Source organism: Pinus tabuliformis, chromosome 8 (assembly GCF_031772625.1).
Source record: "Pinus tabuliformis cultivar Carrire ecotype Pingquan chromosome 8, CPIR1, whole genome shotgun sequence".
NCBI lineage: Eukaryota > Viridiplantae > Streptophyta > Pinopsida > Pinales > Pinaceae > Pinus > Pinus tabuliformis.
This window is the reverse complement of record NC_142294.1, coordinates 1,328,496,303-1,328,510,901: the sequence shown is the minus strand read 5'-3', so window position 1 is coordinate 1,328,510,901 and position 14,599 is coordinate 1,328,496,303.

The following is a 14,599-nucleotide window of genomic DNA, read 5'->3' as shown; positions in this document are numbered from 1 at the left end:
ACAATTTTCCAATTCTATCACAACCTTTCTCTTTCTTCCACTCTCTCACTCCAATTCATAGAGTTTGAGAAGAAGTGAAGCCTTAGAATAAGGAAATATTCAAAATAAAGTGATTCTTTTTAGGGACAAAATGCCCCCTCTCTTCATCCAACCGAAGTCAAGTCAATACAAATATCTCATCAACCTTGGAGTATTTTAATATTTTTATTTATTAAAGAAAAATTCCATTGACTTATTCATGCTTGCACCCACTTAAGTCAAGTAAATATGGACATATTTATTTTCTCTCCTCTATAAGTCTCTTAAAAGTTTCCAACTCTCCACCTCATCAACATGTTTCATTCTCCAACAATTGATTCCCTTTCAATTCTTAGTGTTTTTTTTTATTAAAATATATTTCCATTGATTTATGCACCCTTATGTCCCATTTAAATTAAATTGTTATGAACATATTTAATCTCTTTCCTTTATAATTCCCTTAAACTTTTCCATCTCTCCACCCCATCAACTTGCCTCCACCCCATTAACATGTTTAATTCTATAATAGTTGTTTTATTGTCAACTCATAGTGGCCTTTTTATTAAAAAAAATTCCATTGGTTTATTCAACCCTCTGCTCATTTAAGTCAAGTCAATATAGAAATATTCATTCTCTCTACTCTACAATTCACTTGAAATTTTGAAATTCCCAACTCCATCAATATGTTTCATTCTCCAATAATTGTTTTCATTTTAGCTCATAGTGTTTTTATTTATTAAAAAGAAAATTCCACTTTATTCACCCCTATACCCCACTTAAGACAAGTCAATATGGACATCTCTAATATCTCTCCTATATAAGTCCATTAAACTTTCCCAACCCTCAAATCCACTGACATGTTTCATTCTCCAACAATTACTTCCTTGTAAACTCATAATATTTTTATTTATTAAATAAGTTTTTGTTTGATTTATTTATTCCTATGATCTAGTTAAATCAATTGAAAATGCACATATCTAATCTCTCTCCTAGAAAATTCCCTTAAAATTTTCCAACTCTCCAACTCCATCAACATGTTTCATTCTTCAATCGTTGTTTTCTTTCCAAATCATTGTTTACAATAAATTTCGAAAATACAACAATTTATTTATATTGTGTTGTCTTTTTCGTCTAACCCGTGCGCATAAATTTACAAAAAATATTATATTTATATCCTAACACCATTGACAAGTTTTTGTTCCCTATATTGACCATGTTAAAGGTTGTTGCTAAGGCATCCAATTGAATTTTACAAAAATTCCCTGCTTTAGGTCCTAAGTTATCCCCTTGGACTAGAGGGGGTAACCCTTGACATGTTACAAACTATAATTGTCTCATATTACTTTAGAAAAATCATTTAAAGTGTTATATTGCTAGATTAATGATGGTATATAATAATAAAAATAAAATATATGCCCAAGTGAATACTGTTGGTATCCACTGGCATAAAAGAAGACATATATATTAAACATAAATGGCCATAATGTTAGTATTTCCACATGCATTTAATAGTAGAAAGTGTACTAAATTTATATGAAGAAATTCATTATATGCGTGAAAATAATGAATCCTTCATCTATATTTAATAATTTAAAAAACAATCATAAATTCTGTAAAATTCAATTTTTGAAAAATATATCTACTATGACTAAATAGAAATAATGAATACCAAACTAATATTGAAGTTCCAAGAAGACACATAATTCAAACCCTAACTTTAATGTCAAGAAATATCTAGGAAATATTGTATATTTCTTTGTAATAATGTAATAATTAATTAATGTTGTCAAGGAAACATCAATACACGATCATAGTCTATGAATAACTATTTCATTAACCAAATTGTGATATTAAAAAGTTTTATAATCGCATAGAAAGAAAGAAAAATTGAATTCACCTAACAAATTTTTTACATTCACTCTCTCTTAAGTGTTAACTAAATAGAAAATTTCACACAATTTTTCACAGAGGTAGGTAAAAGAGGGGAAATTTTTAGTCTGAAGGGGCTAATAGTTTATTCCTACTAATGAATTCGTGGATCCATGTCTACTAACTCGACAAAACTTTATGCGCTATTACCAGGTCTCAATTATCCAATAGCTTTAAAATAAGGAAGCTAATAGTGGTTGGAGGCTCAAATCTGATTATCAAGCACATGGTCTCAAATCTTCACCTTTATATATTCACCTTCTGCTATCCCAACCAAGATCTCAAAGACTTGTGGAAAATTTGAAGAGTTGGAGTGCTATCATATTGTTTGTGAACTCAACACAATTGTTGATACAAATGCCAATAAGGCTTCAAGGAAAAAATGGGATGTCCTTTATATTAATGACCATCCTTCTAATCAATCTATTCCTTAACATCCACCTTGCATCACTTAATTTTAAACGATATAAACAAACATAGCTACACTATAAAATCATCTCTCACATAAGGATAATTATGACAAGAAGAGTACTTTTATGTTGCATGATTCGATTTAATAACATATCATATAAACAATGCCTAGAAGATTTTATTAGGAGTGATGTTGGGAAAATAATTAATCAAAATCCATTTTCAAACCAACCATCCTTGGTGTGTTGTTCGGAATTCAAGAATGGATTCCAGATTCAACTCAGGGCACACAATTATTCCCTTTCTCTCTTTCTTTGAAAATCCTTCTTCCACCAATCTAGTTTGGTTCCAATATTACTTTAGTGGAACTTCCCTCCCTTATTTTTATCTTCCTTTTTTACTTTGTTTTAGTCTTAGTGAGATGAAGTTCCATGTTGGAACCTATTCCAAGAAAGAAGGTTCCCCATTTGGATTCTTTAAATAATTCGTCCATCCCTCCACTTAAATTGTTTTATAAACAATCTCCTTGGACCAATTTTGATGGACTCATGAAAACTTTCACCTCTCCCTTTAGTGGCTTGAAGCTTCCCTCACTAATCTATCATCCTCCTTTCATTTACACTGAAACACTCTTATCAAGTAGGAAATTGGCTCTACTTTCAAGCATGAACATAATGGGAATTCCAATGCAAAAAATAGAGGTTATATGTGTTGGAGAATATGGTTCAAGAATTAATATCGGTATAATTCCTAACATCAATGTGATTTTTTGGAAAATTTCCTCTAGCTTCATTTGTAACAAGTCCCCATTAGCTTCAGTTATAGTTGGTTCCCCCATCATCTAGCAAAGACTAATAGTAGCCCTCTAAGTCACTAGGCACCAAGAAGAAGCTCTATGAATAAAAAACAACACTAGAAGAAATTTTTCTTCTGAATTAGATATAGATACATCATATCTAGTTTAATTCATGAGGCATGTAGGTGTTTACTTCTGTTCAAATCTTTTAGAGTTTTCTTTTCCAAGAAAATTGCATCTGTATTTGTAAAGTGATAATTACTATACCCTTAGAGTATTACAGTGGACCTCTTTAACTTTATCCAATAGGCAGGGGCCACATTTGTACAATATTTTATTTAATAAAATTTTATATAAAGCTAAAAGAGAATTACAATCTTTATTTCTTGTTTTATCTCTTGGTACTTTATAGATTAACTTTTTAATAGATATTACATCGATTTTATGAAAAAAATATAGTAAATTTTTTACACATATCTTTTACTTTTACCTTTTCTAATGAAGATACCCTTAAAGTAAGACTACTGAACTGAACTAATACCAACCATTAAATCCAAGTTTCAAACCAACTATTGAAAAAACTCACACTTTTTTTTTCCTTTATTCCCCAAGTGAAGTTCAACCTATCTCTTTCTTTGTAATTTTGTCACATATTTCCAACTCCATCGTCATATTTTTTAATTTTTTTGTCCCTCCACCTCACAAAGTTAGAAAAAAACTTAAAACCTCATACTATGGTAATATCCTCTTTATAGAAAGAACTTCCTCATTTTGTATCCCCACAGGGGTCAACTCAATACAAATACCTCCCATGCTTTGAACTACATTATTAAAAAAAAAATCCTCTAATTTGTTTACCCCTATACCCCACTCAAGTCAAGTCAATATGTGCATCTTTGATCTCTTTCCTTTGTATTTTCCTTAACCTTTCTAACCTTTCAACTCCATCGCCATATTTCAATTTCCAATTTTTTTTCTTTCCATCTTTCAACTCCATCACCAACTTTCCATTTCCAAAATTTATTTTTCTTTTCAACTTTTCAACTCCATCACTATCTTTGAATTTCCAAAATATTTTTTCTTTCCAACTGTTGTAGGGAAAAGTATCCGACTCGGATGACCCTATCCCACTCTAAGGGTGATAGTACCTCAGCAACAACTGTAAAGAAAACTACTTAAGGTTTACTTCTTTATGAAAGCAAGAGAGAATGAAGAAATGCACTAACCGTTGCCTTGCGCTTAATGTCGAATCCAAACTCTTCTCTTTGCTCGCTTGCTCCCAGCTCCTTGCCCTTTTGCTGGCCCAGCTACAATGAGATCCTGCAAAATAACCAAGAAGGGAACTACAAGAAGCATGCAATCATAACTGATTCAAGGATTAGCATAAATCAAATATACAATCATCACAACATAACATTGAAACAAGTGCATATAGAAGAACCTCAATAGCTTTTATTAATAGAAGAAGTAAAGTTCTAAGAGTGTTACAACCATTGAAGGCTCCAATCCAGCAACACCTCCCAGCAGAAAGAATTTCTCCTCTTCACCTCCTTCAAGCAATCACCCAATAGTTGTATAGTGAAACCAACAGCATATCATTACTTTGCACAAAATTCCAGCCTCCTGAGCTCATAGGAGAGAGCTCAATATATAGATGAATTGAGAAAGGATGAGTCAGCTTGCAACTGATGTGTAGCTGCCTTGTGTCCTCTCTCTCTTCAATTGATCTTCAGTTCTTGAGTCCACTTGGAGAACCTTGCTTCCACTTGGAGAAACAGAGCCTCTGACTCATCACAAGGCGAAATCCCTGATCCAAGTGTCATTTTTGGAAGATTCCAGAGCAATGACTCATTGTGCCACTTGTCCCATCTCGCTCAGCGTAGGTGGCCTTTGTTCCACTTGCTTTGCAACGCAGGTACACCATGGAGCAACTGAGTTTCAGCGCAGAAGCCTAGTGGAGCACCTGCTTTGATTTCAGGATTGCTTGTTTTTGAGTGTTTTTAGGTGGAGAACTGATCTGAGAGCTGTTGGCTTGCTGACCTTGTTCCTCTAGGGGTAGGAACATCATGTTTAGGGACTTTGGATCCCTTGGATTATTGACAATTCATGCAAGGCACAAAATTGTCTATAACAGATGCCCCCTAAAGTGTGAGGTCGTTTATCGGGTGAAATGCTTTATTAGGAGGATCCGAAGTTCATTCAATCTGCTGAGAAGTGTCCTGTAATAAGATACAATACAATACATTATTTTTCATACTTTTTCATGATCTAGCTGAGGCGGGCATTCCCATGCTCAGCTTTATAAATTCATTTTGGTACATAGAACAGACGATCGTCTGATGGTAGACTGATAATTCTCCGCTGAAATTATCATCCTTTGAGAAGGATGATCATCTGTTGCAATGATGTACATATCAAATGTCTTTATATCCTGAATATATATCGCAGACCGGATGGATGAAACTAGATCCGGGGTCTTCAATCTCTTCCGATCTTCACTCGATGTACAAGTCGATCCATGTGAGAATTTCTTGAAGTCGAACATGGAAAGACATCGCTTGATTACCGGTCAATGATGTAAACCGTTAACAAGCGCGAGAGGAATCACCGATAAGGATGATGACCCTCAAGGTACAGCAGTACAATTCACATGGTGGGAATAAAGGACTTGGCGTCGACCACCATGCAAAATCTTCTGGTCGAAGGTCATTGATGTATACCTGTCGCCGGAAGTGAGAAACTTGCCATTGAGGCATGCAAGCTTCAAAGTACTGAAGGGGTTGTTCCTAGATCAACTCCTTGGATAATGAGCTGATGTTGACAAGGAGCGATCCGTCAAAGGAGGGCCTGAATGAATCCCACATCATTGACATGGAACGGAGCTAGTGATTGTGATGAGGTGAAAACAAACTGTGATGTATGATTCAGGGTGGCGGTCATGAAATGGATGAAGGACAATGTATGGCAGTGGATGGGGCACGGTTGACTCTTTGCAGAACAACATCTCTTGAACATATAACGACACTGATGTGATGGATCGGTAGCATTACCCCAACTATGGATGGTGTGGCGAGGACCATGGTGATGAGACCGGTGAATGAAACAACCCAACCTGATGTGATACGGAGGACAAAGTGTCATGTTCAAGAGCGACTTGCTACCATTAAAGCTATGAGGTTCTCCCAATTTTTCCCCAGTCATTGCTGACCAGTACCTCTTTATTTTTGTCAAGCTTGAGGAGGATAACATATGCTTGTTCTATAACCTGCCCTTCGGGCAAGCCCATCGCTATGTTTTAACGAGCCTAGCGATAGGGAAACTCGTTCTCGTCTAAAGACAAGTTTGTCGCTATTTAATAAATTTAACGAGTCTAACGACAAGGATAACTCGGTCCTTTTCATTTTTAGAGAGTCTGAAAAGGTACATAAAGTCAACTCCAGAATTCCTTTTTCGTCAGCTAATCCCTTAGGTCCGAAAAAGTATAAAACAATACAGAAGGGATGAGTTTTCGGTACTTTTAACGAGCCGAACAAACAAGCGCTCGGTCTTTTTGTGCAATAATCCCTCAGGTCCAAAAAGATTAAAATCTAGAAGAGGGATAGCTTTCCGGTCGCTTTAACGAGCTGGAAGGCCAAAACTCGGCAAACTTTTCATATTTTACGAGTCAGTGAAAAGAGCTCAAAGAAGACTCGTCTTTTGAGGAACGAGTGATGAACAGGGCAACAGCAGATTCCAGGTACATGTTGGAATATTCCAATCACGGCAGTGTCACAAGGATGGCTTAGTGAAATCACTCTTCGCAGTTGTTCCTCAAAAGAAGGTAAACAATCATATGGAGATGAACGATTGGCCAAATGAACGGATGGAGGTGATGGCATATAAACACGACCAAGGGCTTTTAATATGGCAGTCAAAGGTTACATTTACCAAGGTTATTTACCGGTTCATTTTTTCTAGGTGAGCTTGAACTCTAGGGGAAGATTGCTCACAACTTATGTTTATTTTTTAACGAGCATGAACATTGCTAAAACTGCTCGAATCCTGCGTTTATTTTTTAACGAGCATGAACATTGCTAAAACTGCTCGATTATACCAGTCATAATACAAGGAACGCCTCAGGTGAGGTAATCTTATTTAAGGAGCGATACCTCACTAATTACTCCAATTTGGCAAGTTTTAACTTTTGCCCCACATCCTTTCTTTGTGCAAGCTGGAAACGGCTAATCCTACGAGTTTAATGGGTTAGACCTACAGGTTTACAGGGAGGACCTAAAAATTTAAAAAATAAATAGTCGTCCCGTGCTTGCACTCCAAAAGGTTCGCATGCCCCCAGGTATAAAGTATAATTTCAAGGTTAACCCCCCCCTGTCCCACCTCCGTTTTTCTACTTGTCGTCTTGCTATATTTTTAACGATACTTGTCTTCTCGTTATTTTTCGGTGCCGACGGTACTTGTCTTCTCGTCAGTTCACTTTTATATTTTCGCAAGATCGCAAGAGATAAAACATTGGTGTTGCGGAGGGAGGTTTGCCTCTTGCTTATTATCCGAAAAATGGTTCTGTTTGCTGCCGCAAACTAAACTCTTTTTCTCGGCGATGTCTATCATTAGGTTGCTAAGGATGGTGACTACTTATTGCAGCAATTTCATCTCTTTCTTTGGATACTGCCCCTACTTATCCTTCAAAACATATGTTTTAATGGGTGAGGCTTGACATTCAAAGATGGTGGCTACTTGCCGCCACAAATGGATCTCCTCCTTAGGAGAGCCTACTTTTTTAGACAAAGGGAGCGATCTTTCTGCTCACATAACTTTGACAAAAGAATCATATTCTAGAACAACCCTCTCTTCCTTCTTTCGGACGGGGTACGGACTAGTCATATTCTTTTGCGGAAATCAACTTTATACCCAAGGTTTCCTCTGCCCAAGGCAGGCCAGGGTGCATGCCCCCTGGGTCCCAGTTCTTTCTTCCGAATCACTCGCATTCATCGGGAAGTAGAACCGGGGGTGGAGGCATTCCTTGAGTGAATAGACCGTTAAGGGATGGTATTTGACTATTTGCGATGCGTGATCCTGGAAATGAAAGTTGGTCTACGAGCTTGACCATCCTTCCTTCGTGCGGAAAACACATAACTCTGAAGAGTGAGGACACTATTGCCTCCATGCAATATATATAGTCTCGTCCAAGGAGTAAGTTATAAACCAAGGGTCCTTGGACGACCATCATGTTCATATGAACTGTCTTCCCTTTCAATGTAACTGGAACATTGGGGAGAATCCCTAACGGGCGACTGGTTCCTTTATCAAAACCTGATAGATTTCTCATCTCAGGTAAAAGCGTCGGGCAACCCAGTGCTTTCCAAGCAATAGAGGAAAGGATACTCACAGATGCCCCTTCATCAATGATAGTTCCAGCCATTACCATTCTATAGATCTGGACAATGATTCTGAATGGGATACCGGCTGGTAACCGGGGTCTGCCTAGTTGATTCCAGTCAAAGGATACAACTAGGTTGCTTGGTGGTGGGACCGAATACACGGCCGGATACGACCCTGACGATGTTCCTTCCTGCGACAAAGGAATGGGCACATTGCCCTGATGCTCGTCAGAGTCTGTGTTGATGAAAAGAATATGGACGGTGTCATCCTTATCCTCTTCAGTGAGGGTGTCATTTGAAGATGGATCTTCAATGACGGAGTCATTTGAGGATGGAACCTCTGAAGGAAGAACCGGGTCAACTGCCGTTTCGACCTTTAGACTTTCATCTGGTCTGGATTCAGTTGGTTCATTCTCAATGACGGACACTTCAACTGACCACTTGAGCGGGCCAGCTGGATTTTCAACTATTGAGGGATTAAGCACGAGTTTTTGGTATCCAGGAGGAAGTCGTAACGGTGATACCGGACGATCTTCCAAAACTCTCTTCGCCTCATCTAAGAATGGACATCGGTGGATGGCGTGATCGCCTTCACACAACATACAGGGTGATCTTGGTCTCCCTTTTCGTCCTTCACTCTCGCTAGTTGATGGACTGCAATCAACATGACTACCAGAGGTTGATGCTACCGGATTGTGCAACCTGGGGGACCAGTCCCTTAGAATCCGGGGAATACAAGGACAATCACGATGGAAGTGGGTCCCTTTGCAAACGACACATGGCGATTTAGGCCCGGTCGGTGCAGTGTGTGGATTTTTGTCAGATGTCTTTTGCTTGCCCCCAGTCGCCTTCGCCATAGGCCCCTTCTGCTTCTTTTCTTTCTTCTTCTTTTCCTTCTTCTCCTTGGGAGGCTGCCTCTTGCAAGCTCTACCTTGCGAAGATGAAGGATCAGAGGAAGAATTGTAAGAAGTGGAAGGCTGGTGGGTAGCTCTAGACTGGTCTGACTATTGATTCGACTGCTCAGGATTAGTGGTGATTTGAACTACATTAGTTGAAAAGATCCATACAGGTAGGCCAATTTTCAATCCTGGAAGTGACAATGTGGCCATATGAGGCGCACCAACATCTCCCCAAGAGGAGAAGGGATTGGGACTTCCACCAAGATGACTTCCTTGGTTGGTGGGCTCCATACTTTTCAACTGAAAGATCAACGTGGGAATAACAGGTGATTATGTTCCGATTAAAATAAATTTTATTAACGACGCTTTAGACACAACTTTGCTTTTTCATGTTTTAAGAGTCGAGAAAAAGCTAAAGGTGACTCTAGTCTCCTTCGATGTTTTAACGAGCCCGAAGTGACAAATGCTCGGTTGGACTTTTTCAGTTATAGAGTTTGAAAAAGGCCAAAAGAAACTGCTCTGGAGTTCTAGGCAGAGGGTGTGCCAAACCTTTCGCAAAACCACGGAATACGTTTTACGGTACGTGTGGTCAATCTTCGTGAATGCTGTGTTCACTGCATTACGATCAGTAGGGCGGCCGACACGGCATCCTATGGATAAAGGCTTTGTTCCTATAGGGGTCTCCCAATATATACGCGACGGTACGTGGGAGCACAAGTCCGTATTAGCGCCACCGACTCTCAGGAGGAATCACCCACCTTCGTAGAGATCGATAGTCACTAAGTTTAACGACGCCGGAACACGTCTCTACCTAGACCTCTATATGTTTGCGTTATGTTACAAAGCGTTGTTATGTAAATTGAATTTATTTTAATGTTGATCTTGCTTAGCAGTTTGCCTTTAAGGATCACCACGAGATGTATGTAACAAATTCCTGAATGCAGCCTAAGATGAGAAGCAAACTTTTGAATCTTTCAACTTTGAAAATCTTAACTACTGAGGGAGAAGAAAGGCAAATCTTTTCTCACAGATCATAGAGCACACACTAATGCAAAATTTTCCTAAATCGTCAAGCAAACAGTCAAATGCAAAAAATGCACAATGCATGTATTTTCTTTTCCCTTTCTTAATGTGGATGGGTTACAAAAAGAAAGTTGTTATATAACTTTGATTTCGATTTAAAGCGAAAGTAAACAAGCTAGTCCAAAATCAAAAGACACCTTAAGATTCACTTGCTTAATCACTGGAAATGCATGAAATCAAACCATAATGACGAAAGTAAATGACTAATCAGCTATGGACAGCAAACAAGCTAACTCTTTAGACCAGCAAAATGCCTAACACAGGTTCAGATCTAAGAGGCCAAAAGCAAGACTAGTTTACCCTTCGTTATGGGAAATTGTAAATGAGTAAGAAATACAAAAGAACAAGTACAATTTCGATATATAACAGAGGCGGAATGATGGCAAGTAATATTGGTTTCAAAACAGGCACAAGACTGACACCTAGCAGCAAAACTAAGTGAAAACAGGCAAGAGAAAGGAGGAAACCCCAAATGCACTAGGCAAATTTGGGCCAACGCAGGCTCTGCATAGCCAAACTGGCTCTCAGCGCAGGTAGCCCCTTCGGGACCTGCGTTGCAAAGCAAGTAGCCTGTGTACTACCTGCTTTGGAAAACGAAAGTTTCGTTTTCACAGTTTCCGGGTCATAATTTTCTAAAAAATGCACAGTTTTTGCTCAAATCAGAAACAATCAGTCAAGCAAACTCAAAGGGATGATTAGGAAGGTGAAAAGCTATCACTAAGAGCTTACAAGGATCCTTGTAGATCAGCTCTTCAAATCATGAACTTGCTCAGAAATGAGCTGGAGTAGCTGCCCTCTACTTCGCTTTTGATATAGTCAAAAGATTTTCGATTTGGTACTCTTTTGTTCAGGAAATGAATAGCAAAATACTACAACCAGTCAAACAGATATGATCCCCAGCGGAGTCGCCAGTTTGTTGTAGGGAAAAGTATCCGACTCGGATGACCCTATCCCACTCTAAGGGTGATAGTACCTCAGCAACAACTGTAAAGAAAACTACTTAAGGTTTACTTCTTTATGAAAGCAAGAGAGAATGAAGAAATGCACTAACCGTTGCGTTGCGCTTAATGTCGAATCCAAACTCTTCTCTTTGCTCGCTTGCTCCCAGCTCCTTGCCCTTTTGCTGGCCCAGCTACAATGAGATCCTGCAAAATAACCAAGAAGGGAACTACAAGAAGCATGCAGTCATAACTGATTCAAGGATTAGCATAAATCAAATATACAATCATCACAACATAACATTGAAACAAGTGCATATAGAAGAACCTCAATAGCTTTTATTAATAGAAGAAGTAAAGTTCTGAGAGTGTTACAACCATTGAAGGCTCCAATCCAACAACACCTCCCAGCAGAAAGAATTTCTCCTCTTCACCTCCTTCAAGCAATCACCCAATAGCTGTATAGTGAAACCAACAGCATATCATTACATTGCACAAAATTCCAGCCTCCTTTGCTCATAGGAGAGAGCTCAATATATAGATGAATTGAGAAAGGATGAGTCAGCTTGCAACTGATGTGTAGCTGCCTTGTGTCCTCTCTCTCTTCAGTTGATCTTCAGTTCTTGAGTCCACTTGGAGAACCTTGCTTCCACTTGGAGAAACAGAGCCTCTGACTCATCACAAGGCGAAATCCCTGATCCAAGTGTCATTTTTGGAAGATTCCAGAGCAATGACTCATTGTGCCACTTGTCCCATCTCGCTCAGCGCAGGTGGCCTTTGTTCCACTTGCTTTGCAACGCAGGTACACCATGGAGCAACTGAGTTTCAGCGCAGAAGCCTAGTGGAGCACCTGCTTTGATTTCAGGATTGCTTGTTTTTGAGTGTTTTCAGGTGGAGAACTGATCTGAGAGTTGTTGGCTTGCTGACCTTGTTCCTCTAGGGGTAGGAACATCATGTTTAGGGACTTTGGATCCCTTGGATTATTGACAATTCATGCAAGGCACAAAATTGTCTATAACACCAACTCTTCAACTTCATTAGTTTCTTGAATTTCCAAAATTTGTTTTCATTCCAACTTTTCAACTCCATCACTGTCTTTCCATTTCCAAAATTTATTTTTCTTTCCAACTTTTCAATTCTATTACGATCTTTCAATTTCCGTTTTTTTTTCCTTCCAACATTTCAACTACATCGTGATCTTTCATTTTACGAAATTTCTTCTTTCAATTCTAACTCGTAATCTCTAAGAGACAATTAACTTTGATAAAATGACTTTTTTGTTTTGTTAATGAGTTATGTAACATTAATATTTATAAATAAAAAATATTATAATAAAAAACACTATATATTTTAATAAAATAAATATATATATGAAATTTAAAATTAAGAGAAGAGCTATAAATATTCATAAAATTTAAAAAATAAATTATTTAAAGATTTACACATTTATTTAATTAATTAAAGTTAAAAGCAAATTGTAAAATTAATAAAATATAAAACTTTCCACTGTTTAAAAAAATATAGAATTTTTAATTCATTCAATACTTAATACATTAGCTTTATATATTTGAAATATCGTAGTGATTTTATGCACAAATATTGTAAAGTTTTAACATGGTTTTAATTTTGTCATTTTTTATTGAAATTACCTTTAAGATGGGGTTGTAAAAGTGAATAGCTACCAACCAATAAAACCAAGTTTCCAAAGTTGCTTATATATTTTTTTACCTCTATTTCCCAAGTAAAGACAAACATTCCTGCTTTCCTTTTATTATCTAACAATTTTCCAATTCTATCACATCCTTTATTTTTCTTCCACTCTCGCACTCCAATTCGTAGAGTTTGAGAGGAACTGAAGCCTCATAATAAGGAAATATTCAAAATAAAGTGATGTTTTTTAAGGACAAAATCCCCACTTTCTTCATCCAATTGAATTCAATTCAATACAAACATCTCATCAACCTTGGGGTAATTTAAAATTTCCATTGACTTATTCACCCTTACACCCACTCAAGTTAATTAAATATGGACATCTTTATTCTTCATCCTCTATAATTCCCTTAAATATTTCCAACTCTCCACTTCATCAACATGTTTCATTCTCCAACAATTGATTTATTTTCAATTCATAGTGTTTTTTCTTATTGAAAATTATTTTCATTGATTTATGCACCCTTATGTCCCACTTAAATTAAATTGTGATGAACATATTTAATCTCTTTCCTTTATAATTCCCTTAAACTTTTCCAGCTCTACATGCCATCAATATGCCTCCACCCCATTAACATGTTGTTGTAGCACCTGCAACCACCCTCCAAAATTTTTCCTACTCTTCCTTTTAAAGCCTCCCTACTAAATTCCTAGAAGCTTATTTCGCAATGACCCAGGAACTCGTGATTTCATTGAGTTTTATCTTTTTCTTTAAAACTTGTGTTCGCTTAGTTGCTTTGATGTCTAACCACAAGATGACCTCTAACTTGGTTGCATTCCGGTTCTAGCACTGCCTTGATGATCTGCATGATCCTAGAGGGCAATTAGCCTTGCCTTAAGGAAATGCATAGTTTAACCCAACAATGAGCTTCAGCTCCAGAATTGCACAAACCCAACATGCAGCTTGTCTTCAGTTGGAAAATTTTGTAGCGCGTGAGAGGAATCTTGAGCCACTCAACTGAGGAATTGCCCAGTAGCATTCCCTCAGCTATTGCTTGATGCATGTGTCAATGAGTTATACGGTTCTCCCTAGAAATGAAAAATCTTTCCAATTATTGCATCGTATTTTTCCCAAAAAGAAATAAGATAAGAGGAGAATCATCCCTAAGAAGTATGGATCTATTATTAGTTTCCCAAAGGTCACACATTGACATCTTTAGAAGTTTTTGCCAAGTGTCGTTGTTGTCCTTGATCTTAATCATACACATCATGAACTCCATTTTGCTCAAATATATGTAATGCACACCTCTAGAGCTGACTTATACATTAGATCATCAATGTTATGAAACCAGCTCAAGAAAAGATAGAAAAGATAGATCAACGCCTTAGAATTCAGCCTCTTCGAGGGGGCAACCTCCTTTACATTACATAAATGAACAATTCTTGGATGATTCAAATGACAAAACCTCCTTTCTATATATAGGAGTCTAAGGAGTCACA